At 43.8% G+C, this 24,975-nt stretch overlaps 1 protein-coding gene across 1 annotated transcript in view; it reads right to left on the bottom strand.

The window, feature by feature from the left end:
• Positions 1-20,635, bottom strand: part of LOC115089775 (inverted formin-2-like) — a 68,566-nt gene extending 47,931 nt beyond the window's left edge. Inside the window, exon 1 of the mRNA XM_029598068.1 lies at positions 20,317-20,635. The gene's annotated coding sequence lies outside the window, so the exon portion shown is untranslated. The remainder of the gene's footprint in view (positions 1-20,316) is intronic.
• Between the last annotated feature and the right edge of the window lie 4,340 nt (positions 20,636-24,975).

Here is a 24,975-nt window from a genome sequence, read left to right as displayed (position 1 = left end):
CCACTCGAGGCATTGGGTTTGTGTTGAGTTTTGAGACCTCGTTGATCTTTTTAGTCAATACAGAGCCTTATATTTCCATCTGGCTTTGGCACCAGTACTAAGGGTGAGGCCCAATCACTGTTAGCCTCCTCTATAACCTGAGATTAATTGTGATGCTGTGAACTGTGTTACATTGTACCATTATTTCACACGATTTACCACAACCTCTGGTGTCTTCATTGGCACTTACAGCACCTACAGTAATGAAGAACTCTATATCTCTCCCCTGGGAAAGAGAACAAATAGATACCCCACTCACTCCAAAGGCCACTTTGGGCTTTGAAAGGAAATCCCTTTCCTCCAACAACAAGGGACTCAGGCTCTGGGAAGGAAAGCGATCATATGTAAGAGCTAGCCTGAGTGATCCAGCCCTAAAGAGACTTACAAATTCTTTTATGGCCCCATCGGTGTGCAGTCAGCACTGTGGATAGGGTTGCACACACAAGTATAACAATTATTCAATCATTGTCCTTCTAATACATAAAATCAGCCTTCCAATAAATCATTCTTTTAACTAAACCAATATATGAAATAGCCTTTTATTAAACTCACATATTCTCACCTCTTTTCATGAGCACAAATCAAATTTCAAACAACACAGGTTAATTGCAAATCAATGCTTCCCGTGCAACACCATTGCAGATGGGCAAAAGCCAACTCAAAGAAATGGCCTTCAGAAAAATAATGGCTTTCCCGAATAACAGGAAGTCCCTCTCCATTCAAAACGATTTGGGAAAGTGTCAACTGGATGATCAGGATTGGGATGCTATATATATTAATGCTCATAAATGCTCAGTGTCGGTGGGTCTACAGGAAAACTGTTATAAACTTATATATAGGTGGCATTACACTCCGGTCCGATTACATAAATTTCACCCATCCCTATCGGACTGCTGCTGGAGGGGGTGCGGGATTACTGGCACCTATTATCATCTATGGTGGGAATGCCAGAAGATTGTTCTAGTCTGGCGGGAGGTGTTCGATTGGTTGTCCACGTTTATTCCGGACCCGATAGCAGCTGAGCCTTGGCATGTGCTCTTAGGCCTTCCAGTTCCCGGACACAACAAACACACTCAGAGGTTTTTGACACATGTTTTTATTGCTGTGCGCTCTGAAATTGCATTACACTGGAAAGGGGCCACAGTGCCGAGCCTGGCTAAAATACAACATAGGTTACACACATTTTATCAACTCCGTAGACTTACTGCTGTTCTTAGGGATTGCATGGGTATTTTTGAGAAAATATGGGATCATTATGTTCACTGGCTTGGCTCTCAGGCACTTCCAGCTCCCCATGTCCCTTGCCCTTGAGCGTCTATATGGCTCCCTGGCGCTTGCTGGTGTTTATCGGACTTTGGTATTTCCCTATTCTGGCTCATGTACTTACATGATCATTCAGTTTGGGGTACCTCACTCCGGATACCCTGGGAAATTTTTCCTCTAACCATTGTTCTACTTACTCTTCTCCTTTCCTAATCCTTCTACTTTTACTCTCATTTTACCCTCATTTTTCCTTTTTTTTTTGCCTAATTGTATTTCGATGTCCCGATGTGTGTGTGGGTGGGTGGGGGGTGGGTTTTGGGGATGGGATATACTTATACACTGTATAAAATTGGTCAATTGAGGTTTTGTCTTTCTGTGCGTGGCATTTCACGACTTCATTTGTATCTGGGTTCTGATCCATGTTCCAGGTTTTTGTTCTGTTTTTCTGCTATGTTGCAGCTTTGATTGACAATAAAACTTTTATATACAAAAAAAAAAACGATTTGGGAAGATAGTTCCCCAAGAGTCAGGGCACTGTGCGAAAAAGCACATGACCTTGTCCTAATTACACGCTCACTGTAGGGATGGTAAGTAGCAACTCATTTCTACATCTAAGGTGACGGCCAGATATGTACTTCTTAATCTTCTCCATAAGACACTGTGATCCTAGCCAATGAAGAACCTTAAAAAATTAGACATACAACCGTAAATTTTGATCTATTTATTTTTAAAAAATGTATATCCTGCTTGATAGTAAATTCTCATTGGGTAATACAACAAACATGCATAAACCATCAAACATTGACACATTAAAACAAACAAAGCAATATAAAGCAAATATAATTACAAAAAGGTTACATCTGAAGTGAAATATAAAATAACTAAGCAAAAGTATCAAAATGCTTAAATAACAGCTCTGCCACTATCGGGTTGTAAGTGCAGATCAATTTCAGCAATACAGTCAGCTAAACCGCAGATTAAACATCAAGTTATAGCTATTCATTAAAAGCCAAAGTAAAGAGGAAGGCTTTATGCCACTTCCTGAAATTAGGAAATGAGAATTCGTTCTTATGCTCTTCAGGGAGAGCATTCCACAACAAAGAACAGACAACTTCAAACAGACATTCAGGAGGCTCAGCAAGACGAACCAGTTTAACAGAGAATGTCCAACAAATTCTGAAAGAATGAGCATAGAATACAATAAGGACAACATATTTTCAAAACAGTGTTGAAGCACTGTGGGCCAAAACTATTAATAGCTTTAAAAACTTGATCCACCGTACTAAGGGGAGCCAATGCAAATTTTTAAAACAGGTGCAATATGATCTCTAATTGATACACCAGTGACCAATCAGTTGTGGCATTCTGAATAAACTGTAAACTCTCAAAGTAGAGAATGAACGGCCCAAGTATAAAGTATTACAGTAATCAATTGGGAATAATTAGAGCTTGAATTACCATCTAAATCAGCTTGAGTAAGCAAAGGATTTAGATTATACAGAAGTCCGCATTTCGAAAATGAATTTTCTGCAATCTGCTGAATATGAGATCGCAGAGACAAGGATGAGTCAATGAGAATTCCCAGATTCTTGGCCTGGCAGGAAATGGGAATATTCTGAATCTCAAAAAAGAGAGTGGAAGGTTACCTGGTATTAGGGAACCAAACTAAAAATATTATCCGTTAGTGGCTTAACAGCCATTAATGACTGCTGTTCTAGTCAAAGCAACTTGAATAGATGAGTGTATTAGTGGGAGCTGACAGACTGATCATACTTTCACACATACATGGGAGAGGTCCCATATATGTGTGAAAGTATGATCAGAAGTTAGTACTAACAAGATATGATGGTAAAATTATGTTCTTGGAATGGTGCATGAGGATGTGAGAAACAAATATAGTGCAACAGGTCAGCACATAACTTGTTAAGAAAAAAAAGATAACACAGATAGATAATACCGATTAAAGAAATTACAAGCTTGTGAGCTGTAGGTAGCCCCCTGCTCTTCCTACCTCACTCCCCTTTGCTAACACCTTACAGCCCTCCCGTTCTCTAACTTGAAGTCTGTAATCTTCAAGGACACACAGAACAAAATGGAAGCATGACAATTAAAAGCATAAGACCACTACTTACTTAAAGCCAGCTAGCATATTAAAAATTTAAATCTTACCTTTGGCTTTATCAGTCAAGCATAGCACAGAGTTTTGCAGAGACTGATAGCTGAAACGCCTGGCAATTGTCCAGGATTAGTATAAACCGGACATAAAAGTTTTTTGGACTTTATGGATACCCTTTTAGCTTTTTCAGACACACGCATTCTTTTGGCAGCAGCGATTATTTTGGGGTGTGTAACAGAATCGACAGCACGCCAATTCTCGTAACGATAAGGGATCTTCAGCAATGACCTGTCTCCAACCAAGAATCTGTTTAGCTGACTTACTATTTGGGAGGGCCCGGAGACACTTTTCCAAGAAGGGAACAGCTTCTGCTAGGCTTTTGTATATAATTATTCCCTATTAGTAGGGGAATTAAGATATTTACTTTTGCTTATTGTGCTGATATATTGTACTTATTCTGTTTGTTGTTATTTTGTCTCAGGTGTTCTCACCAGCACCTGTTTTGTACATATATTATACCGAAAATATAGCTTTACATTGTTTCACATAAGATATAGTCAGTGTTGTTATTCTCTTAGTTTGTTTTGCATTATACAAACTGCCAGGAAAATACCTCATTTCAGAACCAATTACAATGAGGGACAGAAAAATAAAACTGAATATCATCAGCATATATTTCATAATTTAACACCCAAGTTGGCAGATGGGAAAAATATAAAAGTGTTATATAACAGAGCAGAAAGGGGGGATCCCAAGGGTATTCCACAAAATGTGAGGAGCTGATTTAAAATGACCAGAGGGTTACACTCTGATACCAATCGTGACGAAATGGCAAAACCAATTCAAAATAGCAGATGAAATGCCCACAGGAGTTAAAGCAGAATGGAGTGATCTAATGTATTGAGTTGAAAGAAATATCTAGAATCAGAAAAAAGCTCATGCCATAGTCAAAGCCACGTTGCAGTACCTCAAAGTTTGAAATATGAAGTGTCTCTGTGCCATGCATAGCTCTGAATCCAAACTGGAAGTCATTGACGAAGCCATTATCTTCAATAAAATTATTGAGCTGTTTCAAAACGACTTTCTCGATGACTTTAGTTAAAAGAGGAAGAGAAGAGATAATACTACTGAGCTATGTAATAATAATTACAAGGCTCAGAGTCCAGTGAAGGTTTCTTCAGTTTCGGACAGATAGAGGCAATTTTCAAAGTCTAGGTACATGACCTCCTGTGTGAGACATGTTGACTAGGTTAGAAAGAAGACTACTTAAATCTCAGTGGCTTTGGTTTCATTAGAGCATTTGTGCAGAGGTTCATAGGGCAAAGATTGGTGTTCAAGCTCTCAATAATCCCTGAATTTTCAGACATAGATGTAGGCTTGAAAGAGTCTCAACAAGATTCATTTGCAACAGGAGCTTCATTCCTTGATTCAGAAGAAGTCTAAGAAACTTGAACAATTATGTGGGACACATTCCCTGAGCAAAAAAGAATTTCTCACAAAAATCAGTGGAAGCACTATCTACACACTGATTAGAATGTGAAGTGAGGGATTTAACTAAATGAGAGCATCTGTGAGGAAGCAGCTTGAATATTTGAGAAAAAGTATATAGCAGTTGAATTCTATAGGCTTCCTGGTCACTAGAGAGCTGTCTTGTGCCATTGCTGCTTCAAACACCTAAAGTTGAACAGCATTGTTAGGATTCGTGGGTTTCGTGGACCCTTGGCCCGAGGTGAGGGTTGATACCTGAGGGAAGGAGCCCCACAGGTCCTCACCGATAGGAGGCGAGGTCAGGTGCAGCAGGAGCTTGTGGAGAGAAGTCTGTGGAAGGTCCCGAGGAGCGGGGTGAAAGACACAGTGAAGAGGGACCCCATAGTGTTGCGTCCGGTCTCAGACGGCTTTGACCTCTGTGCCTCACCTTTCTTCCTTCTCTCTCCTCAAGCCTTGGGAAGATGGCTGCTGCCGCGTCTTCATGCCGCTCTCTCTGGCGTCCCTGGAACAGCAACGGTGACGGTGTTCGCCATGTTTCTCCTGAGGGCCTCCTAGGGTGCGTGCGCATGCCACCCATGTCTTTATCCATGTCATGGCAGGAACCTCGGGGGTGTCCCCTCCGAGTGATGTCACGCCATCTGGGTATTTAGCCTGCCCTTCGTTTGCTAACAAACTGACAGGCTGATACAGTACAGTGCGCTCCAATGGAGCGCGCTGTTAACCTGCCCTTGGAAGCGTGTTTTCCGCCCCTTATTCAGTAAGGGGCGGAAAACGCGCGTCCAACCCGCGGCACCTAATAGCGCCCTCAACATGCAAATGCATGTTGAAGACCCTATTAGGTATGCCCACGCGATACAGAAAGTAAAATGTGCAGCCAAGCCGCACATTTTACTTTAAGAAATTAGCGCCTACCCAAAGGTAGGCGCTAGTTTCTGCCGGCACCGGGAAAGTGCATGGCGATACTAAGTCGGAGGTCCCGAAGAGTAAAAAAAGTAAAAAAAAAAAAAGAAAAAAAAAAATTTAAAATGGGCCGGCGGCTGTCGGGCCGAAAACCGGATGCTCAATTTTGCTGGCGTCCGGTTTCCGAGCCCGTAGCTGTCAGCGGGCTTGAGAACAGACGCCGGCAAAATTGAGCGTTGGCTGTCAAACCCGCTGACAGCTGCCGCTCCGGGTCAAAAGGAGGCGCTAGGGACGCGCTAGTGTCCCTAGCGCCTCCTTTTGCCCGTTTCTACCGCACCACCTAATTTAAATACAGAATCACGCGCACAGGCCACTCGCCTGTGCGCGAGCCGGGAGGGTGGGCGTTCGTCCGCTCTCCCGCGGTTTTTACTGAATTGGCCCGTGAGTTAGCAAGGACTGAATTGCCTCTGGTCTAAGCTGCTCTGCCGGTTCCCAGCTGCCACAGGAAGCTCTCTCTGCCCTTCAGGGTATTTCTTCTCTAACCTGGGTACCCGCTCCTTGGGGGTCCTTATGCTTTCTTTCAGATACCTATCTGGGATACCGGGTACTCGCTCCTCGTGGGGCTGCTCTCCCTACCTTGGTGCCTACAGTTCAACTACTTCTGCCTGCCAGGATTTTCATCAATACAGCTATCTACTTCAGTGACTAACTAACATTATCAGTCTGTCTCATCTTCAGCTGGGAGTCTGCATCCGGGACTTCCTCTACTACCCTGCGCTGCCTATCATCTACTTGAACGTGGGACTGATCTCCTCTCCTGAGGACCCCTGGACTAATTCTTCTGGGTTACCTCACTGCTGCCGCTCCCTGGGCAGTACCACCAAGCTGTATAATAAATACAAATTCTCTGTGTCTGCGTGTATAGAGTCTAGCCTAGTACTGCGGTTCCTCATGGGGCTCCTCCCCGTGGGAGTAGCCATCACCGCAGTACCCACGAATCCACTCCAACACCTCAAAACCATAACACACAGTATGCAGGCTGAGCTGGAGAGCAAGTGCCAGAGCAGGGACCTCAGAGAGCAGTGCTAGGCAGGCTCAGGGAGCGCGAGGCAGGAGTTCAGGAGGTGTGCTGCAGAGGCAGCCCCGAGGGGCGGAGCTGCATAGCGAGGAAGACACTTGATGAGATGACGTAGGCTATCCCGCGGGGCAGGGAAGACAGAGTAGAGTTCTCCAGGCAAATGATGTAAGCAACCCTGAGGAGCGGGGCTGTGCAGAAGGAACCTCTGGAAGAGGAACAGAGATACCACCACGAGAAGTGGGGAGGTGTAATTACAGTCACAAGAGTAAAACAAGGGCACTGCCCTGAGGAGCAGGGAAGCACAGATAATCACTGATGAAGAATGTAGGCACTACTCCGAGGAGTGGGGAAGCACAGACAGTCTCTGGTGTAGAATGTAGGCACTGCCCCGAGGAGCGGGGAAGCACAGACAGTCTCTGGTGTAGAATGTAGGCACTGCCCCGAGGAGCGGGGAAGCACAGAGCTGAGTCTCCAAGGTAGTGAGGCAGTTCTGAGAGGCAACCCCGAAGAGCGGGGAGACCGGCAGATAGGACCTCTGGGAGGTGCAGGGCTAGCCCGAGGAGCGGGGGAAGTCAGGAGGCCAGGTCTCCGATAGAAGCAAAAGCAGGCCCCAGAGGAACGGGTACCTGAGCCAGAGTTCGAGGTAGAACAGAGAGGCAGCCACTACAGGTCCCAGGAGACAGGAACAAGCACCAGTAGCAATGGAACTCATTGCCAAATCAACTAGCAAGGGGCAAAGGCGGTGCTTAAGAACCCTGACCAAGTGATGTCATCAGTCGGAGATGCCCCTGAGGTTCCCACCCGTGAGCGGGCGCGCCTGGAGTCGTGAGGATGGCGGCGGCATCCCAGTCACCACAAGGAACTTTGAGGTATGCAGTGGTAGAAGCTAGCCCCCGCCACGAGCAGGCCCTGAGAGGGGAGAAGGGCAGCACAAGATGTAAGTAGAAGCGGTCGCAGCCATCTGCGACTGATGATCATAACAAGCATAGGAGAAATACTGTATATGTCCTGGAGCAGCAACCAGAAATCAAGCAAGCAGCAACCAGCAATCAAGCAAGCAGCAATCAAGCAACCAGCTGTATTCTGCTCAAGTTGTCTATCTGCATTAAGACAAGAGAATGAACCATCGTCTTCAACTATGAAGTAGACCGGAAAGCCTGGTCTGATCAATCATATCAAATGATGTTTAAACACTGACAATATGTGGTGCTCTACATTAAAGGAATCCCCAAAGGACTCTTGACATTTGACTTGAAAGATAAAAATATCCCTTCACGCTCTTATCACAGTATCAGATACATTCTCAATATGTCTGTATTTGTTGGATTAAGTACCAGTTTATTGTCCTTGATCCAGGATGCTGGGGCAGCTAAATCCTCATTAACCCATTTGATTAATTCAAAATTATTTTTTTCTAAAGGACAATAAAACCAAAGATCATCTGCATGGCACTGAACCTGAAGTTCAAAAGACATGAATTATGTCAAACAGAAGACACATATAAATATTAAATAAGATAGACAAGTGTACTGCACTCTAGAGAACCCTCAATTCCAGAGATTTTGGACTGGATGCCTTCTGATAAAACTGCTTGAGATCTGTTGTGAGGGAAGGATAGAATCCACTGGATCACTTGGCATCTTGACACCAATACACTCTAATCTAGCTAATAGAATTGGATGGTCAACAGTGTCAAAGGCCATTGTTAGATCCAGCAGTATTAAAAGCAATGACCTCCCTTATCAAGGTTTAATCAGTAATAGCAAATAGGATGATTTCTATGCTATAATCTGCAATGTTTCTTTTCCAAAAAGCTGTTTAATTGCTCTAACACTGCCCTTTTCCAAGCAATATGTTAGGTAAAGCAATACCTCTTTCTTTTTATTTCACCCACACATGAAAATTACTTTAAAGCCACTTTGTTTCTAGAGCCCATCATCAATAGACAAAAATGCCAAATGCAAACTTAGGAGCAGTCAGTCCATTCTTTGTACTGTACAACTTGATTATGGATTAGGTATCCAAGGGACGTAAAAATTATTATTCTATTTTACATCATCTGAAATTCATTACAGAAAGTACAGAGTGAACTTAAAATATATTTTTCTGATAGCTTCGCTCACCCATTCTGTTCTAAAATTATTGCTCTTGAATGACAGATATCAAGGATTACTTGGGCACACAATGACGTTACTCTAATTCTCTTGACAATTCCTAGCAGGCAATCTGTGTTCCTAAAAGTAACAGACCACGGAAGTTGGCCATTGAGTTGGCAAATATTAGAAACATGTTTCTGTAATGCGGTGTCTATGGGCCGTGCTGTAGGAGCAGATGCTTCTAGGGAATAAATTGTAAAGGAGTTTAAGTGATTCAACATTGCTACCTATGGAAGCTTCAGTTTAATGAGTTCATGGTCTTGTTTTCTTCTTCTTTATAACTGGCATTTTATTAGGTTTTACAAGAGCTAATAGAGTTATATATTATTAATAGGAGACATTTTGACAAGGAAGAAAGCTAAGTTAATTTTCCTCCTTTTAATGTACATGTCATCTTATTCTCCATCTGCAGTTCAGCTTAATTGGAAAACTGGCTCTTGTGCCAATCAGTTTTTGCCAACTAGTTTGAATATATTATAACTAGATATTGGCTCTACAAATATGTCTGTGTGAATCACTAAGTGTTGCAACTCACAAGAACATAAGACTTTTCATACTGGGTCAGACCACAGGTCCATCAAGCTCAAATATCCTGTTTCTAACAGTGGCCAATCCAGGTCACAAGTACCTGGCAGGATCCCAAGGGGTAGATAGATTCCATGCTGTTTATCCCAGGGATAAGAAGTGGATTTCTGCAACTCCACCTTAATAATGGTTTATGGACTTTTCCTCCAGAAATTTGTCCAAACCTTTTTTACTTGCAGCTCGCTAATAGTTTTCACCACATCCTCTGGAAATGAATTCCAGAGCTTAATAATATGTTGAGTAAAAACATTTTCTCTTATGAGTTTTAAGTGTATTACCTAATAACTTCATTGTGTCTCCCCTAGTCTTTGTACTGTTTGAAAGAGTAAACAACAAAGAAAATCATTTATTGTATGGAGATACCAGAGGTTTCACTGTAAAATATGAATACTGACCCCCACAAGAGGGACGCTAACATCTATGTTTCAACAGAAAAATAAGATGAACTTTTGACCAGGACAATAATACTATCTAGGTTATCTGATCTGCCCGTTTAATTTAAGGGCTATAAGCTTCTTTCCACAAATAATGAAGTAAACAGCCCTAGGGCAGGGACAGGTCAAAGAAACACAAACAACGCAAGTCTGCCTGGAAACAAGAAACAAATCCAAGAAGGGGGCTCACAGGTGAACTCTGAAAACAACTTAGTCTATACATGGACAGGTTACAGAAAAGCACTAACATGGCAGAGCAGCACTGGTCAAGATGTGATAGGACCCCAAACTTACTCCTCAGTTCCCATGCAGCAGGAGCAGTGAACCTCATGATGAGAAAGGGGGCGCCAGCCATTGGGTGGAAAAACAACCCTGTCCATCCTGCTGCTTAACAATGCATGAGCCCTCTTGCTTATTCATGCTTTGCCTGATAAAAACGTCCAGCAAAATAGTCTGAGGGGGAGGGTTGGCGAAGGAAAGACAATTAACACCTGACAACGCCCGAAACTTCACCCTTGCCCCTCCCAACAGTGAAGGGAGAGCTCCTGTGTCCAAAATGACAAGTCTTCATGTAAGAGATTCCTGCCCTTTCCTGCTTACTTGGCTTACAGCCCGGCCAGCAACAGGGACCAAGAACTCCAGCTAGCATCCTCCAAGGCTGTCATAGAGACCTCCCACCAAGGACTGTATCCAAAACATCTGCATATAAAAGAGAGCCCTCCTTGCTGCTACCTGGCTGCTTGTGCTAAAGCTGACTTCCCTAATCCTGGGCTGAGGCAATCCTCCTCATCCCAGCCAGTACGCTGGTATAAGGTGGCTCTCTTCACTTAAGAAGGTCTCAGAGATCTCCAGCCAGAGACTGCTCCAGAGTGAAACAGGAGGTAATCTCCTAAAGTTGGGGGGCTAGTTAGATACATTTATTAAAATAGCCAAAGCAGGTTAAAGCCTCTGATATGTTTGAATCCACTAGTGATGCACAGCCTTACTCAGCATAACTCTATTCTAAGCAACGAGGTCTTTAGAGATATGCATCATTTATTTTCTTCTAACTGCTAAACCTGAAAAGCTTGTGGAAAAACCCTGTGTTCTTTTCTGAACTATTTGGATTGCATAGGCATAGGAGGTGATTGTTACGAATTCAGGAGGTGGACCCCTGTTCCGAGATAGAGTTGGTGCTACCCAAACGGACAGAGAACCCGTTAGGTCCCTACAGTCAGAGGGCAAGGCTCAATGAAATGAGTGTTGACAGAAGACTTCACTCTGGAAGCTCGTGATCCCCCCAGGAGCAGCCTGTAGGGATCCGGCCGCTGGGACTTAAGGAACTCCCTGAAGACTAATGAAGGTCTGGACGCAGGCACCTCCTGCAGATCGGGGATTCCAGACAGCTGGCGCCTCCAGCTGGTCGTAGATAGTCCGTGAGTAGAAGTCGAAGGATTGTCCAAGCCGGTCCAAGGGTCGAAGTCCAGAGAGCGGTCCAAAGCCAGTCCAGGAACAGATGGGAGAGAGGTCCGAAGCCAGTCCAGGAGCAACACAGGAGAAGGGTCCAAAACCAATCCGAAGTCAACGCCAGGAACACACCACAGCCAATCCGAAGGTCAGGAGCCACAGAGTCAATCCAACGAAGAGGAGGAGCAGAAGCGGGACGAAGAACCAAGCAAGTCCAGGAACACGGGCACCGGAAACAGAGCACAAAGCCTCAATACCAAGGCAAGGTCTGAGGAGCAGACCTTGCCTTAAATACCTAAAATGAGGGAGGAGTCTCAGGAGGGAGCCACGACAACTTCCTGTCATGGCCCCTTTAAATCTTATCTTCAGCCGCGTGCATGGCTCTAAGGCAGCCAGGAAGGGGGAGGAGTCATCTTAGCTTGTTGGGCCCTGCGGCCGGCCTAGCAGCGGCCATGGCCGCAGGGAGAACGCCGGAGGAGGCCCCCTGCTCCTGCAGGAGCCTCCGGACCAACCCAATGCCGGCGGCCATAACAGTGACAGAGGTAACCGTCTGCGGCACTACCCGTCCCGATGGGTTTGGGGGAGAGGGAAAGAAGAGCACAATATTAGACAGGTTACAGAACACCCTCATACTGCTTACACTATTTCACATAACATGATCTTCAATTCTATTTTCTCCAAATCAAAGTACTAGTCATCATCAGTACCACACTCATTAGTCTTATGCTCCTAATTTCATTTGTTCATGTCCTTGATGAAAAACTTCTTTGATGGGGTGTATATTCACCACACTGGGAGAAGCAAGAACAGGAAACACAGGGTTAAACCTTGCGCAGGGCCATCATGCCAGGGTAAATTCAAACTGAATAGCCCTGCTCACCCCAGGAACAATAAAGGGTCCGACCCATCCCCATTGTCTTCCAGGAGAATCATGGTTTCATTTCTGAATTCTTCTCTAGTCTGCAGATGAAGTGTGCTGATCACACACACTAAAGATTCAAAGCAAGTGTAGTGTGTGTGTGTGTGTGTGTTACATATACCAGTGTTACAGTCCAGCCTTTTATTTATGTAAATATTTTTTAAACACCTTTCTAGCAGTTAACAAAATTGTCTTGCAACAAAAATGTCATGTCAAGTACATGAAAAGGGAATAGCAAGCGATCAATTGAAGTTGATGCCAGGGCTCTCCCTTCTTCTGTGCCCAGGGGCCCTCTGGGGCAGCAGACTTTGACTGGACCAGAACATTACAGATGAATGAAATCCTGTCCGATTCGCAGGCTTTAGTAGTAGGAGAAATCCATTGTCAGGTTTGGAAGAGGGTTGATTTAATCTGAAATTGTTTGGCCGTCCCTAGACTCATGTTCTGTTCGGGCCCTTTATAAATGGTTAATTTAGAACTTTTTACTGAGAGTCAAATCCAAGCAGCAAACTATTCAAGGTATATAAAAATCATATGCATTGTCCATAGGATTTACCTGTGTTAGTGTGCCTAAATGGCTTTTGAAAATTGCTATGATAGTATGTTACATTTACAGGTGTAACTCCTTTGAAAATTCATCTGTATGGCAGGGCTTCCCAAACCTGTCCTGGGGACCCCACGCCCATTGGATTTTCAAGATATTCAGAGTTTATACAGAGTTATCCCATTTTATTCTAGTCTTAAATTTATGTCTTGTCTTATTCCCTCAGGACTCCAATCAGCTTATAACAAATAATATTACAATATTACAAAATATAATCCAAATATATAAAATATACATAAAACAATATTACAAAAACCACTGCAGGATCTCTAGATTTCCACAAATGACAGGGATCACCAGCATCCAGCTACCAGTGAATAAATGTTGGCACTAAAATTCAAAAGTTCCTTCTTCCAAACTGTGGAGGCCACCTGTTGCAGGGTCCTTTAAGGCCCCGAGCTGCCTGATGTCAGGGATAACCAGCCTTTTGGTTGTTTAAGGTCCAGGTTGGGCCAAAGAAACAGAGGGGGATGAGGAATAGCCTTAGCTGGAAACAGCCCTCCCACTGCTGCTGGTGAATCTCATGCATATTCATTGTGGATCTCCTGAAAATCTGATTGACTGTGGGGTTCCTAGGACAAATTTGGGAAGCCCTCTCCTAAGGACTCCGAGTTAGTTGCTATACATAAGCTTCACTGTTTTCCTGCTAAAAGGCACTATGAATGCTTTTTTGGAGGCTGTCATGTATGACTTTACATTAATAAATGTCATTTAGGTCAGAAGCACAATCGAGATACCAGTCAGGAAACCCAACAAGAAACCAGAAATTGGGAGATAGCTGCTGGGTTTAAGAATAATTTCTTTATGTTAACAGCTGAGGAGACTGTAGAGTGCATTATCTTTCTGGCCATATCAAGGTTGAGACCAACAAAAGCAACATTAGTCATTTACAATCCTTGTGTGCACAAGCACAGTGGTGTAATGCCATTATTTTTGGTTAAAAATAGTGCTCATAATATTCTTCATGTTAGCAGATAGTACTCAGCAAAGCATAATTTAGTGCTTGTCCTCTATACAGAGGTGGTGTTTCTATAAATATGCCTCTTCAGTTAAAGGCTCTGCCTTTGGGCTTTCCCATCTTGTGACTTAGCAGAGTAGAGCTGGAGAGAGAATAAAGTAAATGAATGAGGCTCTCCCATTTATCTACATCCTCTAGGGGGAGACAGCTGGAAGAACTTTTGCATTTTAAAACATTCATTAGCCCTATACAAGTCTCATCTCGACACAGTTACTTTGTTGGTTTTCCTTTCTTTATTCTTTTTTTTCTGTTTTTACTCTACAGTTCCCAGTAAGGTCCTTTAAAATACCAATTTGTTATTTCTTCGTTTTGCAGCACCTTCTTTTCATTTTATTCCTCAACCTCTTTTTTTTTTTTTTTTTTTAATTGTACTGATGTTTTATACCTGTTGTTCTACTACTACTTGGAATAAAAAGCATGCATTTTTTTTTATTTTCAAAGAGATTTTATTGAAAATAACCATTCTTTACAGAAAAAACTGTGCAGTATAAACATGAAACCTTGACACCAACAGTGGTACTAAAGAATTAAATCTGAAAATCAAATTCCCCCCTCTTCACCCCCGTCCTCCAGACTCCCAACCCCTCCGCTTCCCCTGCTTCCCCCATCTACCCCCCCCCAGCAAGACCCAAGAGAATCCACACTTTTAGAACCATGCAGCTAGACATGACAATACCAAACAATGCATAGCAATACATATATTTGAAGTCTCTAGTCCATACGGCAGCTTAACACGAAATTTCTTGAAATTTTCCATCCTATTCTTTTGGGAGACATCGTATAAATGGATCCCAAACCTTGGCAAAAGCCCCTTTTTTGCAGGGAGTAGCTAAGAGCCAAGTACGATAGTCTAGTTTTAAGAGAGCAAGCATCTCAGAATGCCATAGTCCGAGGAAATCCATTTCATAAGAATGCACTTCCTCGCTTGTCCCAAAGACTCGTTGATAAACATAGAATTGTAAGCATTCCAATCAGTGTCCGCTTCACTTATTCCTAGAATGGCCAGTGCAGCCAAGAGATCAGGTACATTGCTCAAAATCCCGGTTAAATACTGCTAAAGATTAGTCCAAAAGCTTTGCAGATATGGACATGATCAAAATCCGAGAGACAGAGTTGCTTCCGGTGCAAGGCCTTTAAGACACGCCGAGCTAGGAATAATCCGCATGCGGTATGCCTGAACGGGTGCTATCATGACTCTATATATAATTCGCAAATATTGTTCTCTTCCGGTAGCTGAGACCATAGCCTTGTGTGATCTCTGAATCGCCTCCAAGAGGTCGACCTCCTCGATGGTTAGACCCAAGTCCTGACTCCAGATTACAGATAAGAGTCTCAAACCTCCATATGGCACAAGTCCTTGTAAAAAACTATAAAGAGTTGCTAAGGACTGTTTTCGTGCTTTGAATAAAGACAGCAGTCTTTGGAACGATCCAGCTCTTTCAGTGGCACAGTGGGAGTCAACATTTTTAGCCATGAAACTTGCAATTTGCAGATAACAAAGGAAATCCTGTGGGCGCCACCCATACATTTCTTGACACTGTTTAAAGGAATACATCTTTACAGTATGTTCATCTATCAAATCAGCAAACGTATCTATACCTTGTTGAAGTAAGTTGTGATAGAAAGGACCGGACCAACCAGGAGTAAATCGAGGGTTTCTACTTATAGGCATAGTGAATGAGGACCGCCACGGTAGGGCCATCCTACTGCGCATAGTGCGCCAGCCATATCTGGCATAGGATACGACTAGATTTGTCTGCAAGTCTGTTGGGAGCTCCTTAGAGGTGGCATATAGGAGGCACCTTACGTCTATGGGAGAGGCCATCCAACGGTCTAAAATCAGATCAGAAAAACAAGCACTCCCATAAAGCCAATCTCCTACCGAACGCAGAGCGCACGCCATATTGTACAACGGTATATTAGGAAATCCCCATCCACTCTTTGCGATTGGAACCATTAGTTTCTGTAATGCAATCCTTGCCTTGCGATTACGCCATAGAAATGCTGTACTTATTCTGTTTAGAGTGCGAATATCCATAGCAGAGAGAGCTATAGGCAATATCTGTAGGACATATAGTAGTCTTGGGAAGAGAGTCATCTTAAATACCGCAATCCGGCCCATCAGGGAAAGAGGTAAAATTCATCCAGCTGTGCGTTGCTTTCCTAATCTTTTCTATAATAGGAGGGATGTTCAAGGCGTACCAACGAGCAGGGTCCCCCGTGATATATATGCCCAGGTATTTAATTGCCCTGTCTACCCTGCGAAGGGAGAGCCCCGGTCAGATGGACTTTAAATGGCCCATAACATCCAACACCTCCAAAGCATGCATTTTTATTTTGGCCATGCCCCGTCTTAAAAAATCTCCTTTTCTGAGCCCGCTCTTCTGTTGTTAATTCTCTTTCAAGCCGATACAGTAAAGACGCGCGGAAAACGGGCGCTCAGTGTTGGGCGCCAGCTTGCCTAACACGTGCCCAGCCACCTCTACTGGGCGCGCGATATAATATTTAAATGAGGGGGTCGCACTAAAAAGGAGGCACTAGGGACAATTTGCACCCCTAGCGTCCCCTTGGCAGCGGACGCCCAGGAGAGGTGGCTGTCAGCGGGTTAGAAAAACGGATGCTTAATTTTACGAGCATCTGTTTTCCTAACCAATGCACAACCACGGGTTAGGAAATTGGATGCTCCTTAATTGAGTGTCCCTTTTTCCTAACCTGACTGCTGGCACACCTTTTTCTTTTCTTTTTTTTAACCTTTTTGTTCCTCTGACTTAATATCACCATGATATTAGCTGACTTGAATGCATAGAAATGTAAAAGTTGGAGGTTGTACAGAAAAGCAGTATTTTCTGCTTTTTTTGTACACTTTTCTGAGCGTAAAAATGTGCGGGTCGGGTGCACTTTTTTTTTTGTATCTGGGGCGAATAGCTAATAGCCTCTTCAACGTGCATTTGAATGTGGTGAGCGCTATTAGTTTCGGGGGGGGGGGGTGGGTTGGAGGGGCCTTTTGGACACACTAAACCCGTTATGGTTTAACCCGTATCCAACCGCGGGTTAAACAGTGTGCTCAGCTAAGCGCACTGTATTGTATATCTCCATGGGGGTTCTATTCAGGATCTCTCCAATTAGTTTATTATCAGTGGTACCCAGCCCTTCTTGCCATGGGACCTAAGCCAGTGGTGACAAAAAAAAAAAAATCACTGGCCAGTCACTTCAAAGCACACAACTTTAACAATTTCCAAATGGAATACAAGTCAGAATTGAAGAGAGATCTTAATAAAATTGTTTTATCTGCAACCCAATTTTGATGTTGTTGCTCCTGGTAGTGCTGTTCTAGATTTTATCTTTCATCAGGGCTGATGCATGCTTTACAGTCAAAAATACAAGGAGCACTGAATCACAGACCGCACCCGCATTCACAGTGCAAGTTTTAGAAGTCCTGCCAAACCGCTTAGCTGTACGTGTCAAGAAGCTAACAAAAGAATTAAAATGTAATCCCTTACAACTGCCTGATATTGTTGAGCAGGTAGCAACTACTCTAGGATCCCTAAACTGGTAGAAAGTTGTCCTAAATCAAATCTCAGATTTATTGATTAACCTGTTTGCTCTAAGTCTGAGGCTTTGATTATGAACTTCCTGTCTCCTCCCCTGGTTGCAATGTGTTAAGAGCTACATTTGTAAGCTTCCTTGCAATTATCTCGAAAAGGGAGGAAATGGCTTGAAATTCATCCAAAATAATCAGGTGTCACATGGTCTGAATTGCCGTGTGGCATGGATTATGCATTATATTTAAGGTTTTCTGACTTTAGGTTTTATTTGAAACACCACTTTGCCTAGAACTCCTCATTCTCCCCCTGCCTTGTGCCTTTTTCAGGACTGACAACGCCTCAGGTGCACATATATATGTTTATTTTTTTATATACCGACATTCGATCTGAGATATCACATCGGTTTACATTCAGGTTCTATAGGTATTTCCCTAACCCCAGAGGGCTCACACTCTAAGTTTTGTACCTGTATATGTATTTAATTCAGCTGGAAAAGATACTCAGTAATAGTACCTACATCACCAACTGTTTGTACTCTCAAAGAACACCAATTAGGTGGAAAATGAATACCTAAATTTATAAACACCTAAGAATAGAAACCCTAAATATAATCCACATTATATGGCATCTGGCCATGTGACACCTGATTTGTTTGGATAAATTCCAAGCTATTGTATCTCTTTTAAGACCATAGCAGTATGACCTCAGAAGCTTGGAAGAATTTAGCTCTTGACACACTTGTCAAGGCAACTAGCATAATGGGATTTGTTTTAAAAAAAAAATTGACAAGTTCTTGAAGGAAAAGTCCATAAAACATTATTGGCTATGTAGACTAATGAAAGCTATTTCTATCCCTGGGAATGAGGGACAGGAAACAGATCTACTGGGTAGTCGTGAGCCAGACTGGCCACTGTTAGAGACAGGATGCTGGACTTGGTCTGACCCATTATAGATATTCTGATGTTTTAATTCCTTTGACCTACAACTACAACTGACTTTTCACCACAGTTGGAGTATATAACATAAAATATGTAAGTCCCAAGACTTTCACTGTACTAGGGAGCACCTTGATTGACTAGTTCACTAATGAAGGCTTTGAGAAAATTAACTGCATGGTGCATTATGACATTAGCTTATATGGGTATGAGCAACAAGTTACTGTATCTTATGGAAAGGATTTGGATACACAATCCCTGGCTGCAGAAAGCATTTAGTGTTTGGCCTCATGCCATACAGTGTGTTTGAGGTGTGTTGCAACTTTTTTTTTTTTTTTTAACTGTGCATTCTCCGATCCATCACTTCTTACTTGATACACGCCCTTGTTGTGTGGTGTTAATTGCCTGCATAATGGATGGAAGAACAGTACTGAACCCATCAGCTGCGCTGCACACCCCTCTGTAGGAATCAGGAGTGGGCGTTTCCCTTCTTCTTCAAGGAAGGGGTGGCTAGCTGGCATTCTCTGTACAAGACTGACAAACATGTTGGTTTCCTTCCAGGATGCTGCATTGTGCTTATCTACATTGGTTGTTTTCCTGAGACACGAATATTTACTTCTATGTAGAATAGCAGGGTTTAGTGTAAGGTCTGAGCTGTGAGTGGAGGTTGGTCCTGTGTTGATCTTTTGGCTGAGATTGGAAAGGTGCAATATCAGGGCGGGGTTTAACAATCTGCTGCCTGCCCACTCCACCCCCCCCCCCATAGGTTACAAACCTCCTGGAAAAAAATGGAAGTTAAATGGCAGCAAAGAATTAACTATTTCAACAGGGACCCATCTTTCTGTATAAAGCTCTTCCTTTTAAATTAATGCTTAGTACATCTGTGATTAGCTTTGGCGAGTTAGGAGTTTGGCGAGCTAGTCCCAGATGCTTTGTTAGTCCAATAAAAAGCTCTCACCTACAACTTGTTTGCTGACTCTTAATTCTTAAAATACAATAAATGCAAAGGCAGCTTTGTTTCACTTCAACCGATAAACCACTCGCGATTGTGTGTAGACACTAGAATGAGGTGGGCCATGGCTCCCATCAACTTTTTTTTTTTTTTTTTTTTTGCCCCAGGCAGCATCAACAGCTAGGGAACAGGGAGATTAGTTTGTTTGGGCTCCGCCTCCCCCAACCAGAAGGGTTTTCTGCTGCCCCACCCCCGCCCCTTCTCATTTGAGTTGGTGCTTCACACAGGGCTGGACGATGCAGATCCTAAACAGCCCCTTCTCTCTCTCACTTCTGTTTTACCTAATTGGGATTATTACATCACTAAAAAGAACAAAATTAAACAGTTTGATCTGATGGCAATTTCGGATACTCTATACTTTAAAATAATCTGCTACTGTAATCTATAACGCCCTTAAATTATTGTAAAACTCAATTTAGTTGAGTTGCCAAGGCAATTTAGGTAAGGAAAAAAAAACACCCCGCAGCTGAGCTGGTGATGCAAGTGCTGAGTCCGATGGGAAATCTCATGACTGTACAAACAGAAAAGAGGCATACAGCTGTTTTCACTAAGAACCGTGGCAGCCTAGGAATACCACCAGTTAAATTCAGGTTAGTATGGCATGTTAGTAACTATTGTGATCGTGGCGAGTCGGGGGAGATTAACACAGAGCCAGGTACCCCAAGAGGTCTCTTCCCTTTTTGTATAAGGGGATGAGGCGTTTGGCGGAGGGGGAGGGATTTTTTTTTTTTAACCTCCTCTTCCCAGGTTCCCCAGACCGGAGCCGAGTTTGACTTACCGTCCGTGGCGCGCGGACTCTGGCTGCGTCACTCGCCGTGCGAAGGGAATCCCATCCCCCTGGCTAGCGCGAGGAGGAGAAGGCGATCTGCCGCTCCCGGGGCAGCAGAGGGAAATGATGAGCGCGAAGGGTGGCCAGAAGTTGCTCTGGGCGTGGAAGCCTGACTCACTGCCCCGTTTCGTCAGGGCAGCTCCGCCTCGGCTCTCGCCCTTCGGTCGGTGGCCCCCAGGCTCTGCTTGCCATTCGCCGAGGGCTGGGCGTGCGAGCCCCGCCTCGTGCACAGGAAATGCCAGGGATTCCCGGCTCCCCGCAGCGGCGGCGCGAGCTCGCAAAAAGTGACTTCCAGGGAAGAAAACGCAACCTTTATTGCAGACGCTCACATATTTGATAGGCAGAAGAAGGTGCAGTGTTCCATAGAAGGAGATATTGAAGCACGAGGGGGTCCTGGCGAAGTTGGGAGGAACTGAGGACCTGCGTCTGTTCTGGGAGTGGTAGATGCCTGGGTATGGGTGGAAAGGAAACTAACACTGTGGCTCCAACAAAGTCTGCTTAGGGTAAGGTTGCGAAGCTGGGTACGAGAGACAGAGAGGGGGACCTGGATTTTGGGAACTGCCCAGAATAGTAATGGGCCAACGATGGAAGACGAGAAAAGTAGCGGACTTGGAAAAGGAGCAACACCTAGCCAGTGGACAGCTGAGAGAGACCCTTCAGGGGTGTGCTTTTATTTAATAACAGCATAAGAAATGCTATTTTATTTCATTTTGTAAATAACAGAAAAATGAATACTGTTTTCTTCCTTTTTCTTTGGTTCATTTAAAGTCTGCCCCTCCCTTTCCCAGCCAATTAATCTTGTGCACAAACTTTTACAATAATTTGCCTACTCGGGCTTGCCCTGTATCCTTCGAATCCCTTAGAGGGCACCCACTTTAATTTTCCCCGATCCTTGGGGTCCAAATGGGGCAGGAGGAACTGAGGATTGCTCCTGCCCCAATTTGGACCCTGGGGATTGAGTAAGATTAAGAGGGGGTGGGGGGATAGGGTTGCTTTTTAAAAAGTGTGCATGGGTTTAATCAGAGGGGGTGGAGACTGTAATAAAACCTGTGCTAAAATCAGAGTTAAATTTTAGCATGGGTTTTATTAAATGCATTAAAAACAGAGGTCCCCATGCGATGCAGTAAAGTAATGGAATGCAAATCGAGCAGGAGTAAAAAAAAAAAAAAAAAGTGCACTAAATGAAAAAAACATGTTCAAATGCGAGTTAATCTGAAAAATCCACACTAATGTGGAAAAGTGCTCTAAAGGGGAGTAAGGAGGTAAGTGCTTGAAGTTGGAAGGAGTGTGACTAAAATGACCTGGCATGCAAGAATGGCACTGGGCATCCTGATTTGGGCACAATCTCCCATGCAAGGCCATTTTGGGCAAGACCCGTCAAGTGAAATCAAAGAGAAATCTCTCTAGGGTGGGCACCTGCAGCTGCACAGTACACACTTTGGTGCTATGCATCCCAAATGGCTGTAGTTGCCTGTCCAAAGTGCTTGCCCAGTGATTTCACTTTGCCTGCTTTGCCCAAAAGGTCTTGCATGTGAAATTTTGCTCAGTGCCAGTCTTGCATGCAAGGCCATTTTGGTTATGCGCCTTCCTTACTCTTGTTGTAAAGCACTTTAAAACATAGTGTGGATTTTCAGCTTAACTCCTTGGCCTGAGATGGAGTAAACGTTACCTCACGTTTTTGGTGGCCATGATATTCTACTGCTGTGCCCATGTGGTAGTATCTAGCTGTTTCTACCATACTAGCTGGTCGATTCTGTAAAGTGCGCTTGGCCATGCGCACTGTTTAATATGCGTTTGGCCGCGTGTTTTCAAGGGTCGTCTATTACCCCTTATACTGTAAGGAGTTTAGTGCCTCAAATGTGCACTCACACCCCCTGAAAGTAATAGCACTCATCACATCACGCCTGTTCTCCTGTGATCTTTACTGACTCGGCCTGCTAGTGAAGCAGTAGAATAACTTTGGACATCAGAAATGTGAATGTACTTCACTTCAGACCAAAGAAGGAATTACATTTCCAGTGTAAGCTCTCTGGGGCTTTCATTTACAGCTGAACAAAACATAAGCTCTCTGGGGAAGGCACCTTCAGCTGAATAGTATGCACTTTGGTGTTGTGCATCCTGACTTTGGCATACTGTTAAGCTGTAGATATTTGCCCAAGAGAGTTTACACATTGTTCAGCTGTAGGTTCCAGAGAACTTACATTGGAAATTTAAGTCCTTCCTGGGCCTGAAATGGAGTACCACACTGGGCACAATAATAAACCATGGCCATCAGAAAAGTGAGTTTGTCACCTCAGACACACAGGTTTTCTTTGTTTTCCTGAATAGCTGGACAGTGCACACCCACAGTACTAAAATGTGTACTGTTCAGCTGTTGGTGCCCACCCAGACAGCCTGTAGGTTTCTTTCCATAGACTTTCGTCTTTTATTTTCCTTGCCATGCCTTGCCAAAATGGCTTTAAATGAGAGAATGTTGTAGGAGGTACCAGAGGTTTGACTACTCGACAACAAAATATGAATTCTGACTTCACAAATGGATGCCGACCTGTGTTCCAGCAAAGAAAAGCAGAGATGATGAACTTTGGCCAGAATAGCAATACATGGCTGAGTTATCTGCCTTGCTAGCACAGCTATTTAAGTAGGCCTCTCTGAAGAATAACAACTTATCTCCATAAATAGAGGACCTGAGACAAAAAAAAACAAAACAGGTATGTATAAGGACAGTTCAGACCTACAGCAGAGCCCAAATCTGCTTGGAAACCAGGAACACAAATCCTGGAAGATGGGCTTATCAGACAGGTCAGCACACAGGTAACTCTATTACAGTTAGGTCAGAGCCCTGGTCAAGATGTCACAAGACCAGATCACTCAGTCTGGTAAGCTCCTTGGTCACGATGTCACAAGGCCGGGTGTCATGCAGCCAAAGATCTCGTGGACCAGAGGGGGGAGGGGGGTGACTAGAAGTCTGAAATGAAGAAACCACATTTTCATGGTCCTGTTTGACTATGTATGAGCTCATACATTTGCATATCCAGACTTTAAAAACAGGCTGAGGGGCTCAGATGGAAGAATACATAATAACACCTGAAGATAACACTTGAGCCATCGCTCCCTGCCCTTCCCTACATTCCAGTGGACCACCTTCAGCTGTGAGTTATTGTTACTCCTGCTCTGTTACATTTCCAGCATTGACATTCCAGCAATTACGCTGTCTGCCCATTAACCCTCTTCCCTGCATTCCTGGGGAATAGCAATACCGGAAGTCACTGCATGTAAGAAACTCTTCTTCCTGCTACTTTGCAGCCCGAGACTATGGAGACTTCAATGTGCGCTACCATTCCAGGGACATTGGGAGCTACAGCATCTGCCACGACTCTGCAAAACAGACCTCTACAATGGTGAGATGGAGGGTAATCTTCTAAATTGGGGATAGCTAGCTAGCTGTGTTTAATGATAATATACAAAGCAAGTCAAAGTTATCTGATATGTTTTGCTCTAAGTTTACCCATAGTTTGCTAAGCTGTAGCCCTTATCAGTATATGCTGTGTTCAGGATTGTAGTATAAGAGTCTTCTCTATGATCCCTAAGTTATCTGTAGTATTCTAACCAGTAAGCCTGAAAAGTGTGATGAATAAAGGTCTAATTCTGATAAACAGTTATCCTCTGGCCTCTGGGCTTTTTCAGATCACATATAAGGTATATAAGAGGAAAACTTCAATAGTGCTGCTCCTGTCCCAGAGACAGGGAGAGATGAGAAAGGGGAGGAAAACAGGCTGGGACCTACAGGCTACAGAATACCCCTATATTACTTACAATGTACCCAGAAGTTGGGATGTACAGCTGCAGTTTTGCAAGCAATGTCATTTTGGCAAGGCATGGCAAATAAAGCATAAGCTCTCGGGGGTGGGCACCTTCAGCTGAACAGTATGCACATTGTCACTGTGCATCCGACTTTGACATCCTTTTCAGCTGTAGGTGCCCCCGCCAGCGAGCTTATGCTTTGATTTTATTTGCCATGCCTTGTCAAAATGGTTTTGGATGCAAGAATTTGCTCTCTAGAGTGGGCACTTTTTACAGCTAACTGAACAAAGCTCTCTGAGCTGGGCATCTATAGTTAAACAGTATGCCAAAGTTGGGATGCAGAACACTGGTGTACTGTTCTGCTGTAGGTACCTTCCCTGAGAGCTTACTCTGGAACTTAAACTCCTGGGCCTGAGGTGGAGAAAACTCACATTTCTGATGGCCAAAGCTATTCTATTGCTGTGTCCGTTCTGACAGACCCAGTTAGACCCTACCACACTGGGCATAGCAATAATATATCATGGCCACCAGAAATGTGAGTAAAGTTTTATTCCTGCTCTGACCCAGGAGTTAAAATTCCAGCATTGACAATACATGCACTTGTAGGAGATACCAGATGTTTCACTACTGTATGCAACAAAATTGAATATTGACTCCGCAAGAGGGACGCCGACCTGTATGTTTCAACAGAAAAACAAGATGAGGAACTTTTGACCAGAATAGCAATATGTGCCCAGGTTATCTGATTTGCTTGTTGACTCAAGGGCTAAAGCTTCTTTCCACAAATAATGAAGTAAGCTGCCTCGA

The sequence above is a fragment of the Rhinatrema bivittatum genome, chromosome 4, assembly GCF_901001135.1.
Source record: "Rhinatrema bivittatum chromosome 4, aRhiBiv1.1, whole genome shotgun sequence".
Classification (NCBI taxonomy): domain Eukaryota; kingdom Metazoa; phylum Chordata; class Amphibia; order Gymnophiona; family Rhinatrematidae; genus Rhinatrema; species Rhinatrema bivittatum.
The sequence above is the reverse complement of the archived record's forward strand: the minus strand, read 5'-3'. Positions and strand labels throughout refer to the sequence as shown.